This window comes from Diadema antillarum, unplaced genomic scaffold (assembly GCF_040938485.1).
Source record: "Diadema antillarum isolate AM-2024a unplaced genomic scaffold, OU_Dant_1.0 seq00000082_RagTag, whole genome shotgun sequence".
NCBI classification, from domain to species: Eukaryota; Metazoa; Echinodermata; class Echinoidea; order Diadematoida; family Diadematidae; genus Diadema; species Diadema antillarum.
The window spans coordinates 2,456,249-2,480,673 of record NW_027271175.1 but is presented as its reverse complement, the minus strand read 5'-3'; the positions used below and the strand labels follow the sequence as shown (position 1 = coordinate 2,480,673).

Below are 24,425 nucleotides of genomic sequence, written 5' to 3'. Positions count from 1 at the left end.
GATTGGGCCCCTTTGGACTTCATTCAAAATAATTAGGACAGGACTAGCTGGTGTCTTTATTTTATTGCCGACTAGAAAAAACCATGAAAAATTGCCGAGAAGAAAAATAAAGTGTTTCATAAAAAGAGGAGAGCAGGCATTTTAGACAGCAAAAAGCCTACAACACCCGGTATTCCCAAGCGGTCTCCCATCCAAGTACTGACCAGGCCCTACGCTGCTTTACTACGGTGTTCGGACGAGAACCGGTATATTCAGCGTGGAATGGTCGTAGGCGACATACCTACAGACTTTAGCTGATTTATGCTTGTCCTCAACCTCTCGGACGAACGGTTTTACAGCACGCCCCGTCTCTACCACCAGAGGGAGCTTGAAGGCATTGACCAATGAAAGCGAAGCTGTAGTGACTGCGAAGGACTGTAACCATGGATGGGATGCTGATGGTGCAACAGTGCCTATGATGCACAAGACACACCTGCTGATGGAGGTGTGGGCCTGACTTTCTTGACTGCGCGCTGTGCGTTCCGAGGGGCCATGGATGCTGCCCGAATGTCACGACGCGGCCCCTCATCAGTCTTGCCTTCTGGAGAAGGAAAATGATGATGACTGTTTTGGAAGGCATTTCTTCTTGCTTTGTTTGCTATGAATTCACTGCCAGAGAAGGCCGAGAGATGGCCAGGAGTGCCACCAGCTTCCCCTGCCGCACATTCCTTTTGATGGCTGTCCCAAGGCACGGGTCAGCGCCGTGCAATTTTTCCTGGTGACAGTTATACTACGTAACAGCAGTTCTAACTATGCGTGACGTCATAATCGTGCTCTGACAGTCTCCGGTGGGCTGTCTTGAAGTGGATCCTGATTCAGGCACCACCTTGTCTGCCATGATGCCAAAACGTCTGCGATGCTGTATCTACAGCACGAGGCGCAGGAGGCGATTGGGCCCCTTTGGACTTCATTCAAAATAATTAGGACAGGACTAGCTGGTGTCTTTATTTTATTGCCGACTAGAAAAAACCATGAAAAATTGCCGAGAAGAAAAATAAAGTGTTTCATAAAAAGAGGAGAGCAGGCATTTTAGACAGCAAAAAGCCTACAACACCCGGTATTCCCAAGCCGTCTCCCATCCAAGTACTGACCAGGCCCTACGCTGCTTTACTACGGTGTTCGGACGAGAACCGGTATATTCAGCGTGGTATGGTCGTAGGCGACATACCTACAGACTTTAGCTGATTTATCCTTGTCCTCAACCTCACGGACGAACGGTTTTACAGCACGCCCCGTCTCTGCCACCAGAGGGAGCTTGAAGGCATTGACCAATGAAAGCGAAGCTGTAGTGACTGCGAAGGACTGTAACCATGGATGGGATGCTGATGGTGCAACAGTGCCTATGATGCACAAGACACACCTGCTGATGGAGGTGTGGGCCTGACTTTCTTGACTGCGCGCTGTGCGTTCCGAGGGGCCATAGATGCTGCCGGAATGTCACGACGCGGCCCCTCATCAGTCTTGCCTTCTGGAGAAGGAAAATGATGATGACTGTTTTGGAAGGCATTCCTTCTTGCTTTGTTTGCTATGAATTCACTGCCAGAGAAGGCCGAGAGATGGCCAGGAGTGCCACCAGCTTCCCCTGCCGCGCGTTCCTTTTGATGGCTGTTGATGGCTGTCCAAGGCACGGACCAGCGCCGTGCAATTTTTTCCGGTGACAGTTGTACTACGTAACAGCAGTTCTAACTATGCGTGACGTCATAATCGTGCTCTGACAGTCTCCGGTGGAATGTCTTGAAGTGGATCCTGATTCAGGCACCACCTTGTGTGGCATGATGCCAAAACGTCTGCGATGCTGTATCTACAGCACGAGGCGCAGGAGGCGATTGGGCCCCTATGGACTTCATTCAAAATAATTAGGACGGGACTAGCTGGTGTCTTTATTTTATTGCCGACTAGAAAAAACCATGAAAAATTGCCGAGAAGAAAAATAAAGTGTTTCATAAAAAGAGGAGAGCAGGCATTTTAGACAGCAAAAAGCCTACAACACCCGGTATTCCCAAGCGGTCTCCCATCCAAGTACTGACCAGGCCCTACGCTGCTTTACTACGGTGTTCGGACGAGAACCGGTATATTCAGCGTGGAATGGTCGTAGGCGACATACCTACAGACTTTAGCTGATTTATGCTTGTCCTCAACCTCTCGGACGAACGGTTTTACAGCACACCCCGTCTCTACCACCAGAGGGAGCTTGAAGGCATTGACCAATGAAAGCGAAGCTGTAGTGACTGCGAAGGACTGTAACCATGGATGGGATGCTGATGGTGCAACAGTGCCTATGATGCACAAGACACACCTGCTGATGGAGGTGTGGGCCTGACTTTCTTGACTGCGCGCTGTGCGTTCCGAGGGGCCATGGATGCTGCCCGAATGTCACGACGCGGCCCCTCATCAGTCTTGCCTTCTGGAGAAGGAAAATGATGATGACTGTTTTGGAAGGCATTTCTTCTTGCTTTGTTTGCTATGAATTCACTGCCAGAGAAGGCCGAGAGATGGCCAGGAGTGCCACCAGCTTCCCCTGCCGCGCATTCCTTTTGATGGCTGTCCAAGGCACGGGCCAGCGCCGCGCAATTTTTTTTGTGGTGACAGTTATACTACGTAACAGCAGTTCTAACTATGCGTGACGTCATAATCGTGCTCTGACAGTCTCCGGTGGGATGTCTTGAAGTGGATCCTGATTCAGGCACCACCTTGTGTGCCATGATGCCAAAACGTCTGCGATGCTGTATCTACAGCACGAGGCGCAGGAGGCGATTGGGCCCCTTTGGACTTCATTCAAAATAATTAGGACAGGACTAGCTGGTGTCTTTATTTTATTGCCGACTAGAAAAAACCATGAAAAATTGCCGAGAAGAAAAATAAAGTGTTTCATAAAAAGAGGAGAGCAGGCATTTTAGACAGCAAAAAGCCTACAACACCCGGTATTCCCAAGCGGTCTCCCATCCAAGTACTGACCAGGCCCTACGCTGCTTTACTACGGTGTTCGGACGAGAACCGGTATATTCAGCGTGGAATGGTCGTAGGCGACATACCTACAGACTTTAGCTGATTTATGCTTGTCCTCAACCTCACGGACGAACGGTTTTACAGCACGTCCCGTCTCTACCACCTGAGGGAGCTTGAAGGCATTCACCAATGAAAGCGAAGCTGCAGTGACTGCGAAGGACTGTAACCATGGATGGGATGCTGATGGTGCAACAGTGCCTATGATGCACAAGACACACCTGCTGATGGAGGTGTGGGCCTGACTTTCTTGACTGCGCGCTATGCGTTCCGAGGGGCCATGGATGCTGCCCGAATGTCACGACGCGGCCCCTCATCAGTCTTGCCTTCTGGAGAAGGAAAATGATGATGACTGTTTTGGAAGGCGTTTCTTCTTGCTTTGTTTTCTATGAATTCACTGCCAGAGAAGGCCGAGAGATCGCCAGGAGTGCCACCAGCTTCCCCTGCCGCACATTCCTTTTGATGGCTGTCCCAGGCACGGGTCAGCGCCGTGCAATTTTTCAGGGTGACAGTTATACTACGTAACAGCAGTTCTAACTATGCGTGACGTCATAATCGTGCTCTGACAGTCTCCGGTGGGCTGTCTTGAAGTGGATCCTGATTCAGGCACCACCTTGTCTGCCATGATGCTAAAACGTCTGCGATGCTGTATCTACAGGACGAGACGCAGGAGGCGATTGGGCCCCTTTGGACTTCATTCAAAATAATTAGGACAGGACTAGCTGGTGTCTTTTTTTTATTGCCGACTAGAAAAAACCATGAAAAATTAACGAGAAGAAAAATAAAGTGTTTCATAAAAAGAGGAGAGCAGGCATTTTAGACAGCAAAAAGCCTACAACACCCGGTATTCCCAAGCGGTCTCCCATCCAAATACTGACCAGGCCCTACGCTGCTTTACTACGGTGTTCGGACGAGAACCGGTATATTCAGCGTGGTATGGTCGTAGGCGACATACCTACAGACTTTAGCTGATTTATCCTTGTCCTCAACCTCACGGACGAACGGTTTTACAGCACGCCCCGTCTCTGCCACCAGAGGGAGCTTGAAGGTATTGACCAATGAAAGCGAAGCTGTAGTGACTGCGAAGGACTGTAACCATGGATGGGATGCTGATGGTGCAACAGTGCCTATGATGCACAAGACACACCTGCTGATGGAGGTGTGGGCCTGACTTTCTTGACTGCGCGCTGTGCGTTCCGAGGGGCCATAGATGCTGCCGGAATGTCACGACGCGGCCCCTCATCAGTCTTGCCTTCTGGAGAAGGAAAATGATGATGACTGTTTTGAAAGGCATTCCTTCTTGCTTTGTTTGCTATGAATTCACTGCCAGAGAAGGCCGAGAGATGGCCAGGAGTGCCACCAGCTTCCCCTGCCGCACATTCCTTTTCATGGCTGTCCCAGGCACGGGTCAGCGCCGTGCAATTTTTCCTGGTGACAGTTATACTACGTAACAGCAGTTCTAACTATGCGTGACGTCATAATCGTGCTCTGACAGTCTCCGGTGGACTGTCTTGAAGTGAATCCTGATTCAGGCACCACCTTGTGTGCCATGATGCCAAAACGTCTGCGATGCTGTATCTACAGCACGAGGCGGAGGAGGCGATTGGGCCCCTTTGGACTTCATTCAAAATAATTAGGACAGGACTAGCTGGTGTCTTTATTTTATTGCCGACTAGAAAAAACCATGAAAAATTGCCGAGAAGAAAAATAAAGTGTTTCATAAAAAGAGGAGAGCAGGCATTTTAGACAGCAAAAAGCCTACAACACCCGGTATTCCCAAGCGGTCTCCCATCCAAGTACTGACCAGGCCCTACGCTGCTTTACTACGGTGTTCGGACGAGAACCGGTATATTCAGCGTGGAATGGTCGTAGGCGACATACCTACAGACTTTAGCTGATTTATGCTTGTCCTCAACCTCTCGGACGAACGGTTTTACAGCACACCCCGTCTCTACCACCAGAGGGAGCTTGAAGGCATTGACCAATGAAAGCGAAACTGTAGTGACTGCGAAGGACTGTAACCAAGGATGGGATGCTATTGGTGGAACAGTGCCTATGATGCACAAGACACACCTGCTGATGGAGGTGTGGGCCTGACTTTCTTGACTGCGCGCTGTGCGTTCCGAGGGGCCATGGATGCTGCCCAAATGTCACGACGCGGCCCCTCATCAGTCTTGCCTTCTGGAGAAGGAAAATGATGATGACTGTTTTGGAAGACATTCCTTCTTGCTTTGTTTGCTATGAATTCACTGCCAGAGAAGGCCGAGAGATGGCCAGGAGTGCCACCAGCTTCCCCTGCCGCGCATTCCTTTTGATGGCTGTCCAAGGCACGGGCCAGCGCCGCGCAATTTTTTTTGTGGTGACAGTTATACTACGTAACAGCAGTTCTAACTATGCGTGACGTCATAATCGTGCTCTGGCAGTCTCCGGTGGGATGTCTTGAAGTGGATCCTGATTCAGGCACCACCTTGTGTGGCATGATGCCAAAACGTCTGCGATGCTGTATCTACAGCACGAGGCGCAGAAGGCGATTGGGCCCCTTTGGACTTCATTCAAAATAATTAGGACAGGACTAGCTGGTGTCTTTATTTTATTGCCGACTAGGAAAAACCATGAAAAATTGCCGAGAAGAAAAATGAAGTGTTTCATAAAAAGAGGAGAGCAGGCATTTTAGACAGCAAAAAGCCTACAACACCCGGTATTCCCAAGCGGTCTCCCATCCAAGTACTGACCAGGCCCTACGCTGCTTTACTACGGTGTTCGGACGAGAACCGGTATATTCAGCGTGGAATGGTCGTAGGCGACATACCTACAGACTTTAGCTGATTTATGGTTGTCCTCAACCTCACGGACGAACGGTTTTGCAGCACGTCCCGTCTCTACCACCAGAGGGAGCTTGAAGGCATTGACCAATGAAAGCGAAGCTGTAGTGACTGCGAAGGACTGTAACCATGGATGGGATGCTGATGGTGCAACAGTGCCTATGATGCACAAGACACACCTGCTGATGGAGGTGTGGGCCTGACTTTCTTGACTGCGCACTGTGCTGTGCGTTCCGAGGGGCAATGGATGCTGCCCGAATGTCACGACGCGGCCCCTCATCAGTCTTGCCTTCTGGAGAAGGAAAATGATGATGACTGTTTTGGAAGGCATTTCTTCTTGCTTTGTTTGCTATGAATTCACTGCCAGAGAAGGCCGAGAGATCGCCAGGAGTGCCACCAGCTTCCCCTGCCGCACATTCCTTTTCATGGCTGTCCCAGGCACGGGTCAGCACCGTGCAATTTTTCCTGGTGACAGTTATACTACGGAACAGCAGTTCTAACTATGCGTGACGTCATAATCGTGCTCTGACAGTCTCCGGTGGGAAGTCTTGAAGTGGATCCTGATTCAGGCACCACCTTGTCTGCCATGATGCCAAAACGTCTGCGATGCTGTATCTACAGCACGAGGCGCAGGAGGCGATTGGGCCCCTTTGGACTTCATTCAAAATAATTAGGACAGGACTAGCTGGTGTCTTTATTTTATTACCGACTAGAAAAAACCATGAAAAATTCCCGAGAAGAAAAATGAAGTGTTTCATAAAAAGAGGAAAGCAGGCATTTTAGACAGCAAAAAGCCTACAACACCCGGTATTCCCAAGCGGTCTCCCATCCAAGTACTGACCAGGCCCTACGCTGCTTTACTACGGTGTTCGGACGAGAACCGGTATATTCAGCGTGGAATGGTCGTAGGCGACATACCTACAGACTTTAGCTGATTTATGCTTGTCCTCAACCTCACAGACGAACGGTTTTACAGCACGTCCCGTCTCTACCACCAGAGGGAGCTTGAAGGCATCGACCAATGAAAGCGAAGCTGTAGTGACTGCGAAGGACTGTAACCATGGATGGGATGCTGATGGTGCAACAGTGCCTATGATGCACAAGACACACCTGCTGATGGAGGTGTGGGCCTGACTTTCTTGACTGCGCGCTGTGCGTTCCGAGGGGCCATGGATGCTGCCCGAATGTCACGACGCGGCCCCTCATCAGTCTTGCCTTCTGGAGAAGGAAAATGATGATGACTGTTTTGGAAGGCATTTCTTCTTGCTTTGTTTGCTATGAATTCACTGCCAGAGAAGGCCGAGGGATGGCCAGGAGTGCCACCAGCTTCCCCTGCCGCACATTCCTTTTGATGGCTGTCCCAGGCACGGCTCAGCGCCGTGCAAGTTTTCCTGGTGACAGTTATACTACGTAACAGCAGTTCTAACTATGCGTGACGTCATAATCGTGCTCTGGCAGTCTCCGGTGGGATGTCTTGAAGTGGATCCTGATTCAGGCACCACCTTGTCTGCCATGATGCCAAAACGTCTACGATGCTGTATCTACAGCACGAGGCGCAGGAGGCGATTGGGCCCCTTTGGACTTCATTCAAAATAATTAGGACAGGACTAGCTGGTGTCTTTATTTTATTGCCGACTAGAAAAAACCATGAAAAATTGCCGAGAAGAAAAATAAAGTGTTTCATAAAAAGAGGAGAGCAGGCATTTTAGACAGCAAAAAGCCTACAACACCCGGTATTCCCAAGCGGTCTCCCATCCAAGTACTGACCAGGCCCTACGCTGCTTTACTACGGTGTTCGGACGAGAACCGGTATATTCAGCGTGGAATGGTCGTAGGCGACATACCTACAGACTTTAGCTGATTTATGCTTGTCCTCAACCTCACGGACGAACGGTTTTACAGCACGTCCCGTCTCTACCACCAGAGGGAGCTTGAAGGCATTCACCAATGAAAGCGAAGCTGCAGTGACTGCGAAGGACTGTAACCATGGATGGGATGCTGATGGTGCAACAGTGCCTATGATGCACAAGACACACCTGCTGATGGAGGTGTGGGCCTGACTTTCTTGACTGCGCGCTATGCGTTCCGAGGGGCGATGGATGCTGCCCGAATGTCACGAAGTGGCCCCTCATCAGTCTTGCCTTCTGGAGAAGGAAAATGATGATGAGTGTTTTGGAAGACGTTTCTTCTTTCTTTGTTTGCTATGAATTCACTGCCAGAGAAGGCCGAGAGATCGCCAGGAGTGCCACCAGCTTCCCCTGCCGCACATTCCTTTTGATGGCTGTCCCAGGCACGGGTCAGCGCCGTGCAATTTTTCAGGGTGACAGTTATACTACGGAACAGCAGTTCTAACTATGCGTGACGTCATAATCGTGCTCTGACAGTCTCCGGTGGGCTGTCTTGAAGTGGATCCTGATTCAGGCACCACCTTGTCTGCCATGATGCTAAAACGTCTGCGATGCTGTATCTACAGGACGAGGCGCAGGAGGCGATTGGGCCCCTTTGGACTTCATTCAAAATAATTAGGACAGGACTAGCTGGTGTCTTTATTTTATTGCCGACTAGAAAAAACCATGAAAAATTGCCGAGAAGAAAAATAAAGTGTTTCATAAAAAGAGGAGAGCAGGCATTTTAGACAGCAAAAAGCCTACAACACCCGGTATTCCCAAGCGGTCTCCCATCCAAGTACTGACCAGGCCCTACGCTGCTTTACTACGGTGTTCGGACGAGAACCGGTATATTCAGCGTGGTATTGTCGTAGGCGACATACCTACAGACTTTAGCTGATTTATCCTTGTCCTCAACCTCACGGACGAACGGTTTTACAGCACGCCCCGTCTCTGCCACCAGAGGCAGCTTGAAGGCATTGACCAATGAAAGCGAAGCTGTAGTGACTGCGAAGGACTGTAACCATGGATGGGATGCTGATGGTGCAACAGTGCCTATGATGCACAAGACACACCTGCTGATGGAGGTGTGGGCCTGACTTTCTTGACTGCGCGCTGTGCGTTCCGAGGGGCCATGGATGCTGCCCAAATGTCACGACGCGGCCCCTCATCAGTCTTGCCTTCTGGAGAAGGAAAATGATGATGACTGTTTTGGAAGGCATTCCTTCTTGCTTTGTTTGCTATGAATTCACTGCCAGAGAAGGCCGAGAGATGGCCAGGAGTGCCACCAGCTTCCCCTGCCGCGCATTCCTTTTGATGGCAGTTGATGGCTGTCCAAGGCACGGGCCAGCGCCGTGCAATTTTTTCCGGTGACAGTTATACTACGTAACAGCAGTTCTAACTATGCGTGACGTCATAATCGTGCTCTGACAGTCTCCGGTGGGATGTCTTGAAGTGGATCCTGATTCAGGCACCACCTTGTGTGGCATGATGCCAAAACGTCTGCGATGCTGTATCTACAGCACGAGGCGCAGGAGGCGATTGGGCCCCTTTGGACTTCATTCAAAATAATTAGGACAGGACTAGCTGGTGTCTTTATTTTATTGCCGACTAGAAAAAACCATGAAAAATTGCCGAGAAGAAAAATAAAGTGTTTCATAAAAAGAGGAGAGCAGGCATTTTAGACAGCAAAAAGCCTACAACACCCGGTATTCCCAAGCGGTCTCCCATCCAAGTACTGACCAGGCCCTACGCTGCTTTACTACGGTGTTCGGACGAGAACCGGTATATTCAGCGTGGTATGGTCGTAGGCGACATACCTACAGACTTTAGCTGATTTATCCTTGTCCTCAACCTCACGGACGAACGGTTTTACAGCACGTCCCGTCTCTGCCACCAGAGGGAGCTTGAAGGCATTGACCAATGAAAGCGAAGCTGTAGTGACTGCGAAGGACTGTAACCATGGATGGGATGCTGATGGTGCAACAGTGCCTATGATGCACAAGACACACCTGCTGATGGAGGTGTGGGCCTGACTTTCTTGACTGCGCGCTATGCGTTCCGAGGGGCCATGGATGCTGCCCGAATGTCACGACGCGGCCCCTCATCAGTCTTGCCTTCTGGAGAAGGAAAATGATGATGACTGTTTTGGAAGGCGTTTCTTCTTGCTTTGTTTTCTATGAATTCACTGCCAGAGAAGGCCGAGAGATCGCCAGGAGTGCCACCAGCTTCCCCTGCCGCACATTCCTTTTGATGGCTGTCCCAGGCACGGGTCAGCGCCGTGCAATTTTTCAGGGTGACAGTTATACTACGGAACAGCAGTTCTAACTATGCGTGACGTCATAATCGTGCTCTGACAGTCTCCGGTGGGCTGTCTTGAAGTGGATCCTGATTCAGGCACCACCTTGTCTGCCATGATGCCAAAACGTCTGCGATGCTGTATCTACAGCACGAGGCGCAGGAGGCGATTGGGCCCCTTTGGACTTCATTCAAAATAATTAGGACAGGACTAGCTGGTGTCTTTATTTTATTGCCGACTAGAAAAAACCATGAAAAATTGCCGAGAAGAAAAATAAAGTGTTTCATAAAAAGAGGAGAGCAGGCATTTTAGACAGCAAAAAGCCTACAACACCCGGTATTCCCAAGCGGTCTCCCATCCAAGTACTGACCAGGCCCTACGCTGCTTTACTACGGTGTTCGGACGAGAACCGGTATATTCAGCGTGGAATGGTCGTAGGCGACAAACCTACAGACTTTAACTGATTTATGCTTGTCCTCAACCTCACGGACGAACGGTTTTGCAGCACGCCCCGTCTCTACCACCAGAGGGAGCTTGAATGCATTGACCAATGAAAGCGAAGCTGTAGTGACTGCGAAGGACTGTAACCATGGATGGGATGCTGATGGTGCAACAGTGCCTATGATGCACAAGACACACCTGCTGATGGAGGTGTGGGCCTGACTTTCTTGACTGCGCGCTATGCGTTCCGCCGAGGGGCCGTGGATGCTGCCCGAATGTCACGACGCGGCCCCTCATCAGTCTTGCCTTCTGGAGAAGGAAAATGATGATGACTGTTTTGGAAGGCATTTCTTCTTGCTTTGTTTGCTATGAATTCACTGCCAGAGAAGGCCGAGAGATGGCCAGGAGTGCCACCAGCTTCCCCTGCCGCACATTCCTTTTGATGGCTGTCCCAGGCACGGGTCAGCGCCGTGCAATTTTTCCTGGTGACAGTTATACTACGTAACAGCAGTTCTAACTATGCGTGACGTCATAATCGTGCTCTGACAGTCTCCTGTGGGCTGTCTTGAAGTGGATCCTGATTCAGGCACCACCTTGTCTGCCATGATGCCAAAACGTCTGCGATGCTGTATCTACAGCACGAGGCGCAGGAGGCGATTGGGCCCCTTTGGACTTCATTCAAAATAATTAGGACAGGACTAGCTGGTGTCTTTATTTTATTGCCGACTAGAAAAAACCATGAAAAATTGCCGAGAAGAAAAATAAAGTGTTTCATAAAAAGAGGAGAGCAGGCATTTTAGACAGCAAAAAGCCTACAACACCCAGTATTCCCAAGCGGTCTCCAATCCAAGTACTGACCAGGCCCTACGCTGCTTTACTACGGTGTTCGGACGAGAACCGGTATATTCAGCGTGGAATGGTCGTAGGCGACATACCTACAGACTTTAGCTGATTTATGCTTGTCCTCAACCTCTCGGACGAAAGGTTTTACAGCACGCCCCGTCTCTACCACCAGAGGGAGCTTGACGGCATTGACCAATGAAAGCGAAGCTGTAGTGACTGCGAAGGACTGTAACCATGGATGGGATGCTGATGGTGCAACAGTGCCTATGATGCACAAGACACACCTGCTGATGGAGGTGTGGGCCTGACTTTCTTGACTGCGCGCTGTGCGTTCCGAGGGGCCATGGATGCTGCCCGAATGTCACGACGCGGCCCCTCATCAGTCTTGCCTTCTGGAGAAGGAAAATGATGATGACTGCTTTGGAAGGCATTTTTCTTGCTTTGTTTGCTATGAATTCACTGCCAGAGAAGGCCGAGAGATGGCCAGGAGTGCCACCAGCTTCCCATGCCGCACATTCCTTTTGATGGCTGTCCCATGCACGGGTCAGCGCCGTGCAATTTTTCCTGGTGACAGTTATACTACGTAACAGCAGTTCTAACTATGCGTGACGTCATAATCGTGCTCTGACAGTCTCCTGTGGGCGGTCTTGAAGTGGATCCTGATTCAGGCACCACCTTGTCTGCCATGATGCCAAAACGTCTGCGATGCTGTATCTACAGCACGAGGCGCAGGAGGCGATTGGGCCCCTTTGGACTTCATTCAAAATAATTAGGACAGGACTAGCTGGTGTCTTTATTTTATTGCCGACTAGGAAAAACCATGAAAAATTGCCGAGAAGAAAAATAAAGTGTTTCATAAAAAGAGGAGAGCAGGCATTTTAGACAGCAAAAAGCCTACAACACCCGGTATTCCCAAGCGGTCTCCCATCCAAGTACTGACCAGGCCCTACGCTGCTTTACTACGGTGTTCGGACGAGAACCGGTATATTCAGCGTGGTATGGTCGTAGGCGACATACCTACAGACTTTAGCTGATTTATCCTTGTCCTCAACCTCACGGACGAACGGTTTTACAGCACGCCCCGTCTCTGCCACCAGAGGGAGCTTGAAGGTATTGACCAATGAAAGCGAAGCTGTAGTGACTGCGAAGGACTGTAACCATGGATGGGATGCTGATGGTGCAACAGTGCCTATGATGCACAAGACACACCTGCTGATGGAGGTGTGGGCCTGACTTTCTTGACTGCGCGCTGTGCGTTCCGAGGGGCCATAGATGCTGCCGGAATGTCACGACGCGGCCCCTCATCAGTCTTGCCTTCTGGAGAAGGAAAATGATGATGACTGTTTTGAAAGGCATTCCTTCTTGCTTTGTTTGCTATGAATTCACTGCCAGAGAAGGCCGAGAGATGGCCAGGAGTGCCACCAGCTTCCCCTGCCGCACATTCCTTTTGATGGCTGTCCCAGGCACGGGTCAGCGCCGTGCAATTTTTCCTGGTGACAGTTATACTACGTAACAGCAGTTCTAACTATGCGTGACGTCATAATCGTGCTCTGACAGTCTCCGGTCGACTGTCTTGAAGTGGATCCTGATTCAGGCACCACCTTGTGTGCCATGATGCCAAAACGTCTCCGATGCTGTATCTACAGCACGAGGCGGAGGAGGCGATTGGGCCCCTTTGGACTTCATTCAAAATAATTAGGACAGGACTAGCTGGTGTCTTTATTTTATTGCCGACTAGAAAAAACCATGAAAAATTGCCGAGAAGAAAAATAAAGTGTTTCATAAAAAGAGGAGAGCAGGCATTTTAGACAGCAAAAAGCCTACAACACCCGGTATTCCCAAGCGGTCTCCCATCCAAGTACTGACCAGGCCCTACGCTGCTTTACTACGGTGTTCGGACGAGAACCGGTATATTCAGCGTGGAATGGTCGTAGGCGACATACCTACAGACTTTAGCTGATTTATGCTTGTCCTCAACCTCTCGGACGAACGGTTTTACAGCACACCCCGTCTCTACCACCAGAGGGAGCTTGAAGGCATTGACCAATGAAAGCGAAACTGTAGTGACTGCGAAGGACTGTAACCAAGGATGGGATGCTATTGGTGCAACAGTGCCTATGATGCACAAGACACACCTGCTGATGGAGGTGTGGGCCTGACTTTCTTGACTGCGCGCTGTGCGTTCCGAGGGGCCATGGATGCTGCCCAAATGTCACGACGCGGCCCCTCATCAGTCTTGCCTTCTGGAGAAGGAAAATGATGATGACTGTTTTGGAAGACATTCCTTCTTGCTTTGTTTGCTATGAATTCACTGCCAGAGAAGGCCGAGAGATGGCCAGGAGTGCCACCAGCTTCCCCTGCCGCGCATTCCTTTTGATGGCTGTCCAAGGCACGGGCCAGCGCCGTGCAATTTTTTTTGTGGTGACAGTTATACTACGTAACAGCATTTCTAACTATGCGTGACGTCATAATCGTGCTCTGACAGTCTCCTGTGGGCTGTCTTGAAGTGGATCCTGATTCAGGCACCACCTTGTGTGCCATGATGCCAAAACGTCTGCGATGCTGTATCTACAGCACGAGGCGCAGGAGGCGATTGGGCCCCTTTGGACTTCATTCAAAATAATTAGGACAGGACTAGCTGGTGTCTTTATTTTATTGCCGACTAGAAAAAACCATGAAAAATTGCCGAGAAGAAAAATAAAGTGTTTCATAAAAAGAGGAGAGCAGGCATTTTAGACAGCAAAAAGCCTACAACACCCGGTATTCCCAAGCGGTCTCCCATCCAAGTAGTGACCAGGCCCTACGCTGCTTTACTACGGTGTTCGGACGAGAACCGGTATATTCAGCGTGGAATTGTCGTAGGCGACATACCTACAGACTTTAGCTGATTTATGCTTGTCCTCAACCTCACGGACGAACGGTTTTACAGCACGTCCCGTCTCTACCACCTGAGGGAGCTTGAAGGCATTCACCAATGAAAGCGAAGCTGCAGTGACTGCGAAGGACTGTAACCATGGATGGGATGCTGATGGTGCAACAGTGCCTATGATGCACAAGACACACCTGCTGATGGAGGTGTGGGCCTGACTTTCTTGACTGCGCGCTATGCGTTCCGAGGGGCCATGGATGCTGCCCGAATGTCACGACGCGGCCCCTCATCAGTCTTGCCTTCTGGAGAAGGAAAATGATGATGACTGTTTTGGAAGGCGTTTCTTCTTGCTTTGTTTTCTATGAATTCACTGCCAGAGAAGGCCGAGAGATCGCCAGGAGTGCCACCAGCTTCCCCTGCCGCACATTCCTTTTGATGGCTGTCCCAGGCACGGGTCAGCGCCGTGCAATTTTTCAGGGTGACAGTTATACTACGTAACAGCAGTTCTAACTATGCGTGACGTCATAATCGTGCTCTGACAGTCTCCGGTGGGCTGTCTTGAAGTGGATCCTGATTCAGGCACCACCTTGTCTGCCATGATGCTAAAACGTCTGCGATGCTGTATCTACAGGACGAGGCGCAGGAGGCGATTGGGCCCCTTTGGACTTCATTCAAAATAATTAGGACAGGACTAGCTGGTGTCTTTATTTTATTGCCGACTAGAAAAAACCATGAAAAATTGCCGAGAAGAAAAATAAAGTGTTTCATAAAAAGAGGAGAGCAGGCATTTTAGACAGCAAAAAGCCTACAACACCCGGTATTCCCAAGCGGTCTCCCATCCAAGTACTGACCAGGCCCTACGCTGCTTTACTACGGTGTTCGGACGAGAACCGGTATATTCAGCGTGGAATGGTCGTAGGCGACAAACCTACAGACTTTAACTGATTTATGCTTGTCCTCAACCTCACGGACGAACGGTTTTGCAGCACGCCCCGTCTCTACCACCAGAGGGAGCTTGAAGGCATTGACCAATGAAAGCGAAGCTGTAGTGACTGCGAAGGACTGTAACCATGGATGGGATGCTGATGGTGCAACAGTGCCTATGATGCACAAGACACACCTGCTGATGGAGGTGTGGGCCTGACTTTCTTGACTGCGCGCTATGCGTTCCGAGGGGCCATGGATGCTGCCCGAATGTCACGACGCGGCCCCTCATCAGTCTTGCCTTCTGGAGAAGGAAAATGATGATGACTGTTTTGGAAGGCATTTCTTCTTGCTTTGTTTGCTATGAATTCACTGCCAGAGAAGGCCGAGAGATGGCCAGGAGTGCCACCAGCTTCCCCTGCCGCACATTCCTTTTGATGGCTGTCCCAGGCACGGGTCAGCGCCGTGCAATTTTTCCTGGTGACAGTTATACTACGTAACAGCAGTTCTAACTATGCGTGACGTCATAATCGTGCTCTGACAGTCTCCGGTGGGAAGTCTTGAAGTGGATCCTGATTCAGGCACCACCTTGTCTGCCATGATGCCAAAACGTCTGCGATGCTGTATCTACAGCACGAGGCGCAGGAGGCGATTGGGCCCCTTTGGACTTCATTCAAAATAATTAGGACAGGACTAGCTGGTGTCTTTATTTTATTGCCGACTAGAAAAAACCATGAAAAATTGCCGAGAAGAAAAATGAAGTGTTTCATAAAAAGAGGAAAGCAGGCATTTTAGACAGCAAAAAGCCTACAACACCCGGTATTCCCAAGCGGTCTCCCATCCAAGTACTGACCAGGCCCTACGCTGCTTTACTACGGTGTTCGGACGAGAACCGGTATATTCAGCGTGGAATGGTCGTAGGCGACATACCTACAGACTTTAGCTGATTTATGCTTGTCCTCAACCTCTCAGACGAACGGTTTTACAGCACGCCCCGTCTCTACCACCAGAGGGAGCTTGAAGGCATTGACCAATGAAAGCGAAGCTGTAGTGACTGCGAAGGACTGTAACCATGGATGGGATGCTGATGGTGCAACAGTGCCTATGATGCACAAGACACACCTGCTGATGGAGGTGTGGGCCTGACTTTCTTGACTGCGCGCTGTGCGTTCCGAGGGGCCATGGATGCTGCCCGAATGTCACGACGCGGCCCCTCATCAGTCTTGCCTTCTGGAGAAGGAAAATGATGATGACTGTTTTGGAAGGCATTTCTTCTTGCTTTGTTTGCTATGAATTCACTGCCAGAGAAGGCCGAGGGATGGCCAGGAGTGCCACCAGCTTCCCCTGCCGCACATTCCTTTTGATGGCTGTCCCAGGCACGGCTCAGCGCCGTGCAAGTTTTCCTGGTGACAGTTATACTACGTAACAGCAGTTCTAACTATGCGTGACGTCATAATCGTGCTCTGGCAGTCTCCGGTGGGATGTCTTGAAGTGGATCCTGATTCAGGCACCACCTTGTCTGCCATGATGCCAAAACGTCTACGATGCTGTATCTACAGCACGAGGCGCAGGAGGCGATTGGGCCCCTTTGGACTTCATTCAAAATAATTAGGACAGGACTAGCTGGTGTCTTTATTTTATTGCCGACTAGAAAAAACCATGAAAAATTGCCGAGAAGAAAAATAAAGTGTTTCATAAAAAGAGGAGAGCAGGCATTTTAGACAGCAAAAAGCCTACAACACCCGGTATTCCCAAGCGGTCTCCCATCCAAGTACTGACCAGGCCCTACGCTGCTTTACTACGGTGTTCGGACGAGAACCGGTATATTCAGCGTGGAATGGTCGTAGGCGACATACCTACAGACTTTAGCTGATTTATGCTTGTCCTCAACCTCACGGACGAACGGTTTTACAGCACGTCCCGTCTCTACCACCAGAGGGAGCTTGAAGGCATTCACCAATGAAAGCGAAGCTGCAGTGACTGCGAAGGACTGTAACCATGGATGGGATGCTGATGGTGCAACAGTGCCTATGATGCACAAGACACACCTGCTGATGGAGGTGTGGGCCTGACTTTCTTGACTGCGCGCTATGCGTTCCGAGGGGCGATGGATGCTGCCCGAATGTCACGAAGTGGCCCCTCATCAGTCTTGCCTTCTGGAGAAGGAAAATGATGATGAGTGTTTTGGAAGACGTTTCTTCTTTCTTTGTTTGCTATGAATTCACTGCCAGAGAAGGCCGAGAGATCGCCAGGAGTGCCACCAGCTTCCCCTGCCGCACATTCCTTTTGATGGCTGTCCCAGGCACGGGTCAGCGCCGTGCAATTTTTCAGGGTGACAGTTATACTACGGAACAGCAGTTCTAACTATGCGTGACGTCATAATCGTGCTCTGACAGTCTCCGGTGGGCTGTCTTGAAGTGGATCCTGATTCAGGCACCACCTTGTCTGCCATGATGCTAAAACGTCTGCGATGCTGTATCTACAGGACGAGGCGCAGGAGGCGATTGGGCCCCTTTTGACTTCATTCAAAATAATTAGGACAGGACTAGCTGGTGTCTTTATTTTATTGCCGACTAGAAAAAACCATGAAAAATTCCCGAGAAGAAAAATAAAGTGTTTCATAAAAAGAGGAGAGCAGGCATTTTAGACAGCAAAAAGCCTACAACACCCGGTATTCCCAAGCGGTCTCCCATCCAAGTACTGACCAGGCCCTACGCTGCTTTACTACGGTGTTCGGACGAGAACCGGTATATTCAGCGTGGTATGGTCGTAGGCGACATACCTACAGACTTTAGCTGATTTATCCTTGTCCTCAACCTCACGTACGAACGGTTTTACAGCACGCCCCGTCTCTGCCACCAGAGGCAGCTTAAAGGCATTGACCAATGAAAGCGAAGCTGTAGTGACTGCGAAGGACTGTAACCATGGATGGGATGCTGATGGTGCAACAGTGCCTATGATGCACAATACACACGTGCTGATGGAGGTGTGGGCCTGACTTTCTTGACTGCGCGCTGTGCGTTCCGAGGGGCCATGGATGCTGCCCGAATGTCACGACGCGGCCCCTCATCAGTCTTGCCTTCTGGAGAAGGAAAATGATGATGACTGTTTTGGAAGGCATTCCTTCTTGCTTTGTTTGCTATGAATTCACTGCCAGAGAAGGCCGAGAGATGGCCAGGAGTGCCACCAGCTTCCCCTGCCGCGCATTCCTTTTGATGGCAGTTGATGGCTGTCCAAGGCACGGGCCAGCGCCGTGCAATTTTTTCCGGTGACAGTTATACTACGTAACAGCAGTTCTAACTATGCGTGACGTCATAATCGTGCTCTGACAGTCTCCGGTGGGATGTCTTGAAGTGGATCCTGATTCAGGCACCACCTTGTGTGGCATGATGCCAAAACGTCTGCGATGCTGTATCTACAGCACGAGGCGCAGGAGGCGATTGGGCCCCTTTGGACTTCATTCAAAATAATTAGGACAGGACTAGCTGGTGTCTTTATTTTATTGCCGACTAGAAAAAACCATGAAAAATTGCCGAGAAGAAAAATAAAGTGTTTCATAAAAAGAGGAGAGCAGGCATTTTAGACAGCAAAAAGCCTACAACACCCGGTATTCCCAAGCCGTCTCCCATCCAAGTACTGACCAGGCCCTACGCTGCTTTACTACGGTGTTCGGACGAGAACCGGTATATTCAGCGTGGTATGGTCGTAGGCGACATACCTACAGACTTTAGCTGATTTATCCTTGTCCTCAACCTCACGTACGAACGGTTTTACAGCACGCCCCGTCTCTGCCACCAGAGGGAGCTTGAAGGCATTGACCAATGAAAGCGAAGCTGTAGTGACTGCGAAGGACTGTAACCATGGATGGGATGCTGATGGTGCAACAGTGCCTATGATGCACAATACACACCTGCTGATGGAGGTGTGGGCCTGACTTTCTTGACTGCGCGCTGTGCGTTCCGAGGGGCCATGGATGCTGCCCGAATGTCACGACGCGGCCCCTCATCAGTCTTGCCTTCTGGAGAAGGAAAATGATGATGACTGTTTTGGAAGGCATTCCTTCTTGCTTTGTTTGCTATGAATTCACTGCCAGAGAAGGCCGAGAGATGGCCAGGAGTGCCACCAGCTTCCCCTGCCGCGCATTCCTTTTGATGGCATGATGCTGTCCAAGGCACGGGCCAGCGCCGTGCAATTTTTTCCGGTGACAGTTATACTACGTAACAGCAGTTCTAACTATGCGTGACGTCATAATCGTGCTCTGACAGTCTCCGGTGGGATGTCTTGAAGTGGATCCTGATTCAGGCACCACCTTGTGTGGCATGATGCCAAAACGTCTGCGATGCTGTATCTACAGCACGAGGCGCAGGAGGCGATTGGGCCCCTTTGGACTTCATTCAAAATAATTAGGACAGGACTAGCTGGTGTCTTTATTTTATTGCCGACTAGAAAAAACCATGAAAAATTGCCGAGAAGAAAAATAAAGTGTTTCATAAAAAGAGGAGAGCAGGCATTTTAGACAGCAAAAAGCCTACAACACCCGGTATTCCCAAGCGGTCTCCCATCCAAGTACTGACCAGGCCCTACGCTGCTTTACTACGGTGTTCGGACGAGAACCGGTATATTCAGCGTGGTATGGTCGTAGGCGACATACCTACAGACTTTAGCTGATTTATCCTTGTCCTCAACCTCACGTACGAACGGTTTTACAGCACGCCCCGTCTCTGCCACCAGAGGCAGCTTAAAGGCATTGACCAATGAAAGCGAAGCTGTAGTGACTGCGAAGGACTGTAACCATGGATGGGATGCTGATGGTGCAACAGTGCCTATGATGCACAATACACACGTGCTGATGGAGGTGTGGGCCTGACTTTCTTGACTGCGCGCTGTGCGTTCCGAGGGGCCATGGATGCTGCCCGAATGTCACGACGCGGCCCCTCATCAGTCTTGCCTTCTGGAGAAGGAAAATGATGATGACTGTTTTGGAAGGCATTCCTTCTTGCTTTGTTTGCTATGAATTCACTGCCAGAGAAGGCCGAGAGATGGCCAGGAGTGCCACCAGCTTCCCCTGCCGCGCATTCCTTTTGATGGCAGTTGATGGCTGTCCAAGGCACGGGCCAGCGCCGTGCAATTTTTTCCGGTGACAGTTATACTACGTAACAGCAGTTCTAACTATGCGTGACGTCATAATCGTGCTCTGACAGTCTCCGGTGGGATGTCTTGAAGTGGATCCTGATTCAGGCACCACCTTGTGTGGCATGATGCCAAAACGTCTGCGATGCTGTATCTACAGCACGAGGCGCAGGAGGCGATTGGGCCCCTTTGGACTTCATTCAAAATAATTAGGACAGGACTAGCTGGTGTCTTTATTTTATTGCCGACTAGAAAAAACCATGAAAAATTGCCGAGAAGAAAAATAAAGTGTTTCATAAAAAGAGGAAAGCAGGCATTTTAGACAGCAAAAAGCCTACAACACCCGGTATTCCCAAGCGGTCTCCCATCCAAGTACTGACCAGGCCCTACGCTGCTTTACTACGGTGTTCGGACGAGAACCGGTATATTCAGCGTGGAATGGTCGTAGGCGACAAACCTACAGACTTTAACTGATTTATGCTTGTCCTCAACCTCACGGACGAACGGTTTTGCAGCACGCCCCGTCTCTACCACCAGAGGGAGCTTGAATGCATTGACCAATGAAAGCGAAGCTGTAGTGACTGCGAAGGACTGTAACCATGGATGGGATGCTGATGGTGCAACAGTGCCTATGATGCACAAGACACACCTGCTGATGGAGGTGTGGGCCTGACTTTCTTGACTGCGCGCTATGCGTTCCGCCGAGGGGCCGTGGATGCTGCCCGAATGTCACGACGCGGCCCCTCATCAGTCTTGCCTTCTGGAGAAGGAAAATGATGATGACTGTTTTGGAAGGCATTTCTTCTTGCTTTGTTTGCTATGAATTCACTGCCAGAGAAGGCCGAGAGATGGCCAGGAGTGCCACCAGCTTCCCCTGCCGCACATTCCTTTTGATGGCTGTCCCAGGCACGGGTCAGCGCCGTGCAATTTTTCCTGGTGACAGTTATACTACGTAACAGCAGTTCTAACTATGCGTGACGTCATAATCGTGCTCTGACAGTCTCCGGTGGGCTGTCTTGAAGTGGATCCTGATTCAGGCACCACCTTGTCTGCCATGATGCCAAAACGTCTGCGATGCTGTATCTACAGCACGAGGCGCAGGAGGCGATTGGGCCCCTTTGGACTTCATTCAAAATAATTAGGACAGGACTAGCTGGTGTCTTTATTTTATTGCCGACTAGAAAAAACCATGAAAAATTGCCGAGAAGAAAAATAAAGTGTTTCATAAAAAGAGGAGAGCAGGCATTTTAGACAGCAAAAAGCCTACAACACCCGGTATTCCCAAGCCGTCTCCCATCCAAGTACTGACCAGGCCCTACGCTGCTTTACTACGGTGTTCGGACGAGAACCGGTATATTCAGCGTGGTATGGTCGTAGGCGACATACCTACAGACTTTAGCTGATTTATCCTTGTCCTCAACCTCACGGACGAACGGTTTTACAGCACGTCCCGTCTCTGCCACCAGAGGGAGCTTGAAGGCATTGACCAATGAAAGCGAAGCTGTAGTGACTGCGAAGGACTGTAACCATGGATGGGATGCTGATGGTGCAACAGTGCCTATGATGCACAAGACACACCTGCTGATGGAGGTGTGGGCCTGACTTTCTTGACTGCGCGCTATGCGTTCCGAGGGGCCATGGATGCTGCCCAAATGTCACGACGCGGCCCCTCATCAGTCTTGCCTTCTGGAGAAGGAAAATGATGATGACTGTTTTGGAAGGCATTCCTTCTTGCTTTGTTTGCTATGAATTCACTGCCAGAGAAGGCCGAGAGATGGCCAGGAGTGCCACCAGCTTCCCCTGCCGCGCATTCCTTTTGATGGCTGTTGATGGCTGTCCAAGGCACGGGCCAGCGCCGTGCAATTTTTTCCGGTGACAGTTATACTACGTAACAGCAGTTCTAACTATGCGTGACGTCATAATCGTGCTCTGACAGTCTCCGGTGGGATGTCTTGAAGTGGATCCTGATTCAGGCACCACCTTGTGTGGCATGATGCCAAAACGTCTGCGATGCTGTATCTACAGCACGAGGCGCAGGAGGCGATTGGGCCCCTTTGGACTTCATTCAAAATAATTAGGACAGGACTAGCTGGTGTCTTTATTTTATTGCCGACTAGAAAAAACCATGAAAAATTGCCGAGAAGAAAAATAAAGTGTTTCATAAAAAGAGGAGAGCAGGCATTTTAGACAGCAAAAAGCCTACAACACCCGGTATTCCCAAGCGGTCTCCCATCCAAGTACTGACCAGGCCCTACGCTGCTTTACTACGGTGTTCGGACGAGAACCGGTATATTCAGCGTGGAATGGTCGTAGGCGACATACCTACAGACTTTAGCTGATTTATGCTTGTCCTCAACCTCTCGGACGAACGGTTTTACAGCACGCCCCGTCTCTACCACCAGAGGGAGCTTGAAGGCATTGACCAATGAAAGCGAAGCTGTAGTGACTGCGAAGGACTGTAACCATGGATGGGATGCTGATGGTGCAACAGTGCCTATGATGCACAAGACACACCTGCTGATGGAGGTGTGGGCCTGACTTTCTTGACTGCGCGCTGTGCGTTCCGAGGGGCCATGGATGCTGCCCGAATGTCACGACGCGGCCCCTCATCAGTCTTGCCTTCTGGAGAAGGAAAATGATGATGACTGTTTTGGAAGGCATTTTTCTTGCTTTGTTTGCTATGAATTCACTGCCAGAGAAGGCCGAGAGATGGCCAGGAGTGCCACCAGCTTCCCCTGCCGCGCATTCCTTTTGATGGCTGTCCAAGGCACGGGCCAGCGCCGTGCAATTTTTTTTGGTGACAGTTATACTACGTAACAGCAGTTCTAACTATGCGTGACGTCATAATCGTGCTCTGGCAGTCTCCGGTGGGATGTCTTGAAGTGGATCCTGATTCAGGCACCACCTTGTGTGGCATGATGCCAAAACGTCTGCGATGCTGTATCTACAGCACGAGGCGCAGGAGGCGATTGGGCCCCTTTGGACTTCATTCAAAATAATTAGGACAGGACTAGCTGGTGTCTTTATTTTATTGCCGACTAGGAAAAACCATGAAAAATTGCCGAGAAGAAAAATGAAGTGTTTCATAAAAAGAGGAAAGCAGGCATTTTAGACAGCAAAAAGCCTACAACACCCGGTATTCCCAAGCGGTCTCCCATCCAAGTACTGACCAGGCCCTACGCTGCTTTACTACGGTGTTCGGACGAGAACCGGTATATTCAGCGTGGAATGGTCGTAGGCGACATACCTACAGACTTTAGCTGATTTATGCTTGTCCTCAACCTCACGGACGAACGGTTTTGCAGCACGCCCCGTCTCTACCACCAGAGGGAGCTTGAAGGCATTGACCAATGAAAGCGAAGCTGTAGTGACTGCGAAGGACTGTAACCATGGATGGGATGCTGATGGTGCAACAGTGCCTATGATGCACAAGACACACCTGCTGATGGAGGTGTGGGCCTGACTTTCTTGACTGCGCGTGCTGTGCGTTCCGAGGGGCAATGGATGCTGCCCGAATGTCACGACGCGGCCCCTCATCAGTCTTGCCTTCTGGAGAAGGAAAATGATGATGACTGTTTTGGAAGGCATTTCTTCTTGCTTTGTTTGCTATGAATTCACTGCCAGAGAAGGCCGAGAGATGGCCAGGAGTGCCACCAGCTTCCCCTGCCGCATGCACGGGTCAGCGCCGTGCAATTTTTCCTGGTGACAGTTATACTACGTAACAGCAGTTCTAACTATGCGTGACGTCATAATCGTGCTCTGACAGTCTCCTGTGGGCGGTCTTGAAGTGGATCCTGATTCAGGCACCACCTTGTCTGCCATGATGCCAAAACGTCTGCGATGCTGTATCTACAGGACGAGGCGCAGGAGGCGATTGGGCCCCTTTGGACTTCATTCAAAATAATTAGGACAGGACTAGCTGGTGTCTTTATTTTATTGCCGACTAGAAAAAACCATGAAAAATTGCCGAGAAGAAAAATAAAGTGTTTCATAAAAAGAGGAGAGCAGGCATTTTAGACAGCAAAAAGCCTACAACACCCGGTATTCCCAAGCGGTCTCCCATCCAAATACTGACCAGGCCCTACGCTGCTTTACTACGGTGTTCGGACGAGAACCGGTATATTCAGCGTGGTATGGTCGTAGGCGACATACCTACAGACTTTAGCTGA

At 50.3% G+C, this 24,425-nt stretch overlaps 27 non-coding genes across 27 annotated transcripts; all 27 read right to left on the bottom strand.

Annotated features, from left to right (window-relative positions):
• Positions 1–154: 154 nt before the first annotated feature.
• LOC139726421 (5S ribosomal RNA) lies at positions 155–273 on the bottom strand. The gene has a single exon (XR_011710697.1). It is a non-coding gene; the product is annotated as a 5S ribosomal RNA (ribosomal RNA).
• An 808-nt stretch (positions 274–1,081) lies between these two features.
• LOC139726355 (5S ribosomal RNA) lies at positions 1,082–1,200 on the bottom strand. The gene has a single exon (XR_011710636.1). It is a non-coding gene; the product is annotated as a 5S ribosomal RNA (ribosomal RNA).
• Positions 1,201–2,017: 817 nt separating this feature from the next.
• On the bottom strand, positions 2,018–2,136 carry LOC139726419 (5S ribosomal RNA). The gene has a single exon (XR_011710696.1). It is a non-coding gene; the product is annotated as a 5S ribosomal RNA (ribosomal RNA).
• An 809-nt stretch (positions 2,137–2,945) lies between these two features.
• Positions 2,946–3,064, bottom strand: LOC139726418 (5S ribosomal RNA). The gene has a single exon (XR_011710695.1). It is a non-coding gene; the product is annotated as a 5S ribosomal RNA (ribosomal RNA).
• Positions 3,065–3,871: 807 nt separating this feature from the next.
• On the bottom strand, positions 3,872–3,990 carry LOC139726336 (5S ribosomal RNA). The gene has a single exon (XR_011710617.1). It is a non-coding gene; the product is annotated as a 5S ribosomal RNA (ribosomal RNA).
• An 807-nt stretch (positions 3,991–4,797) lies between these two features.
• On the bottom strand, positions 4,798–4,916 carry LOC139726417 (5S ribosomal RNA). The gene has a single exon (XR_011710694.1). It is a non-coding gene; the product is annotated as a 5S ribosomal RNA (ribosomal RNA).
• Positions 4,917–5,725: 809 nt separating this feature from the next.
• LOC139726416 (5S ribosomal RNA) lies at positions 5,726–5,844 on the bottom strand. The gene has a single exon (XR_011710693.1). It is a non-coding gene; the product is annotated as a 5S ribosomal RNA (ribosomal RNA).
• An 812-nt stretch (positions 5,845–6,656) lies between these two features.
• LOC139726415 (5S ribosomal RNA) lies at positions 6,657–6,775 on the bottom strand. The gene has a single exon (XR_011710692.1). It is a non-coding gene; the product is annotated as a 5S ribosomal RNA (ribosomal RNA).
• An 807-nt stretch (positions 6,776–7,582) lies between these two features.
• LOC139726414 (5S ribosomal RNA) lies at positions 7,583–7,701 on the bottom strand. Its single transcript, XR_011710691.1, has one exon. It is a non-coding gene; the product is annotated as a 5S ribosomal RNA (ribosomal RNA).
• An 807-nt stretch (positions 7,702–8,508) lies between these two features.
• Positions 8,509–8,627, bottom strand: LOC139726393 (5S ribosomal RNA). The gene has a single exon (XR_011710671.1). It is a non-coding gene; the product is annotated as a 5S ribosomal RNA (ribosomal RNA).
• Positions 8,628–9,444: 817 nt separating this feature from the next.
• Positions 9,445–9,563, bottom strand: LOC139726385 (5S ribosomal RNA). Its single transcript, XR_011710664.1, has one exon. It is a non-coding gene; the product is annotated as a 5S ribosomal RNA (ribosomal RNA).
• An 807-nt stretch (positions 9,564–10,370) lies between these two features.
• On the bottom strand, positions 10,371–10,489 carry LOC139726413 (5S ribosomal RNA). The gene has a single exon (XR_011710690.1). It is a non-coding gene; the product is annotated as a 5S ribosomal RNA (ribosomal RNA).
• An 810-nt stretch (positions 10,490–11,299) lies between these two features.
• LOC139726373 (5S ribosomal RNA) lies at positions 11,300–11,418 on the bottom strand. Its single transcript, XR_011710653.1, has one exon. It is a non-coding gene; the product is annotated as a 5S ribosomal RNA (ribosomal RNA).
• Positions 11,419–12,224: 806 nt separating this feature from the next.
• On the bottom strand, positions 12,225–12,343 carry LOC139726384 (5S ribosomal RNA). The gene has a single exon (XR_011710663.1). It is a non-coding gene; the product is annotated as a 5S ribosomal RNA (ribosomal RNA).
• Positions 12,344–13,150: 807 nt separating this feature from the next.
• On the bottom strand, positions 13,151–13,269 carry LOC139726412 (5S ribosomal RNA). The gene has a single exon (XR_011710689.1). It is a non-coding gene; the product is annotated as a 5S ribosomal RNA (ribosomal RNA).
• Positions 13,270–14,078: 809 nt separating this feature from the next.
• On the bottom strand, positions 14,079–14,197 carry LOC139726367 (5S ribosomal RNA). The gene has a single exon (XR_011710647.1). It is a non-coding gene; the product is annotated as a 5S ribosomal RNA (ribosomal RNA).
• Positions 14,198–15,004: 807 nt separating this feature from the next.
• On the bottom strand, positions 15,005–15,123 carry LOC139726411 (5S ribosomal RNA). The gene has a single exon (XR_011710688.1). It is a non-coding gene; the product is annotated as a 5S ribosomal RNA (ribosomal RNA).
• An 807-nt stretch (positions 15,124–15,930) lies between these two features.
• On the bottom strand, positions 15,931–16,049 carry LOC139726409 (5S ribosomal RNA). The gene has a single exon (XR_011710686.1). It is a non-coding gene; the product is annotated as a 5S ribosomal RNA (ribosomal RNA).
• Positions 16,050–16,856: 807 nt separating this feature from the next.
• Positions 16,857–16,975, bottom strand: LOC139726408 (5S ribosomal RNA). The gene has a single exon (XR_011710685.1). It is a non-coding gene; the product is annotated as a 5S ribosomal RNA (ribosomal RNA).
• Positions 16,976–17,782: 807 nt separating this feature from the next.
• LOC139726383 (5S ribosomal RNA) lies at positions 17,783–17,901 on the bottom strand. The gene has a single exon (XR_011710662.1). It is a non-coding gene; the product is annotated as a 5S ribosomal RNA (ribosomal RNA).
• Positions 17,902–18,718: 817 nt separating this feature from the next.
• Positions 18,719–18,837, bottom strand: LOC139726354 (5S ribosomal RNA). Its single transcript, XR_011710635.1, has one exon. It is a non-coding gene; the product is annotated as a 5S ribosomal RNA (ribosomal RNA).
• An 814-nt stretch (positions 18,838–19,651) lies between these two features.
• LOC139726382 (5S ribosomal RNA) lies at positions 19,652–19,770 on the bottom strand. The gene has a single exon (XR_011710661.1). It is a non-coding gene; the product is annotated as a 5S ribosomal RNA (ribosomal RNA).
• Positions 19,771–20,587: 817 nt separating this feature from the next.
• On the bottom strand, positions 20,588–20,706 carry LOC139726407 (5S ribosomal RNA). The gene has a single exon (XR_011710684.1). It is a non-coding gene; the product is annotated as a 5S ribosomal RNA (ribosomal RNA).
• An 810-nt stretch (positions 20,707–21,516) lies between these two features.
• LOC139726353 (5S ribosomal RNA) lies at positions 21,517–21,635 on the bottom strand. The gene has a single exon (XR_011710634.1). It is a non-coding gene; the product is annotated as a 5S ribosomal RNA (ribosomal RNA).
• Positions 21,636–22,452: 817 nt separating this feature from the next.
• LOC139726406 (5S ribosomal RNA) lies at positions 22,453–22,571 on the bottom strand. The gene has a single exon (XR_011710683.1). It is a non-coding gene; the product is annotated as a 5S ribosomal RNA (ribosomal RNA).
• An 806-nt stretch (positions 22,572–23,377) lies between these two features.
• Positions 23,378–23,496, bottom strand: LOC139726405 (5S ribosomal RNA). Its single transcript, XR_011710682.1, has one exon. It is a non-coding gene; the product is annotated as a 5S ribosomal RNA (ribosomal RNA).
• A 786-nt stretch (positions 23,497–24,282) lies between these two features.
• On the bottom strand, positions 24,283–24,401 carry LOC139726335 (5S ribosomal RNA). Its single transcript, XR_011710616.1, has one exon. It is a non-coding gene; the product is annotated as a 5S ribosomal RNA (ribosomal RNA).
• Between the last annotated feature and the right edge of the window lie 24 nt (positions 24,402–24,425).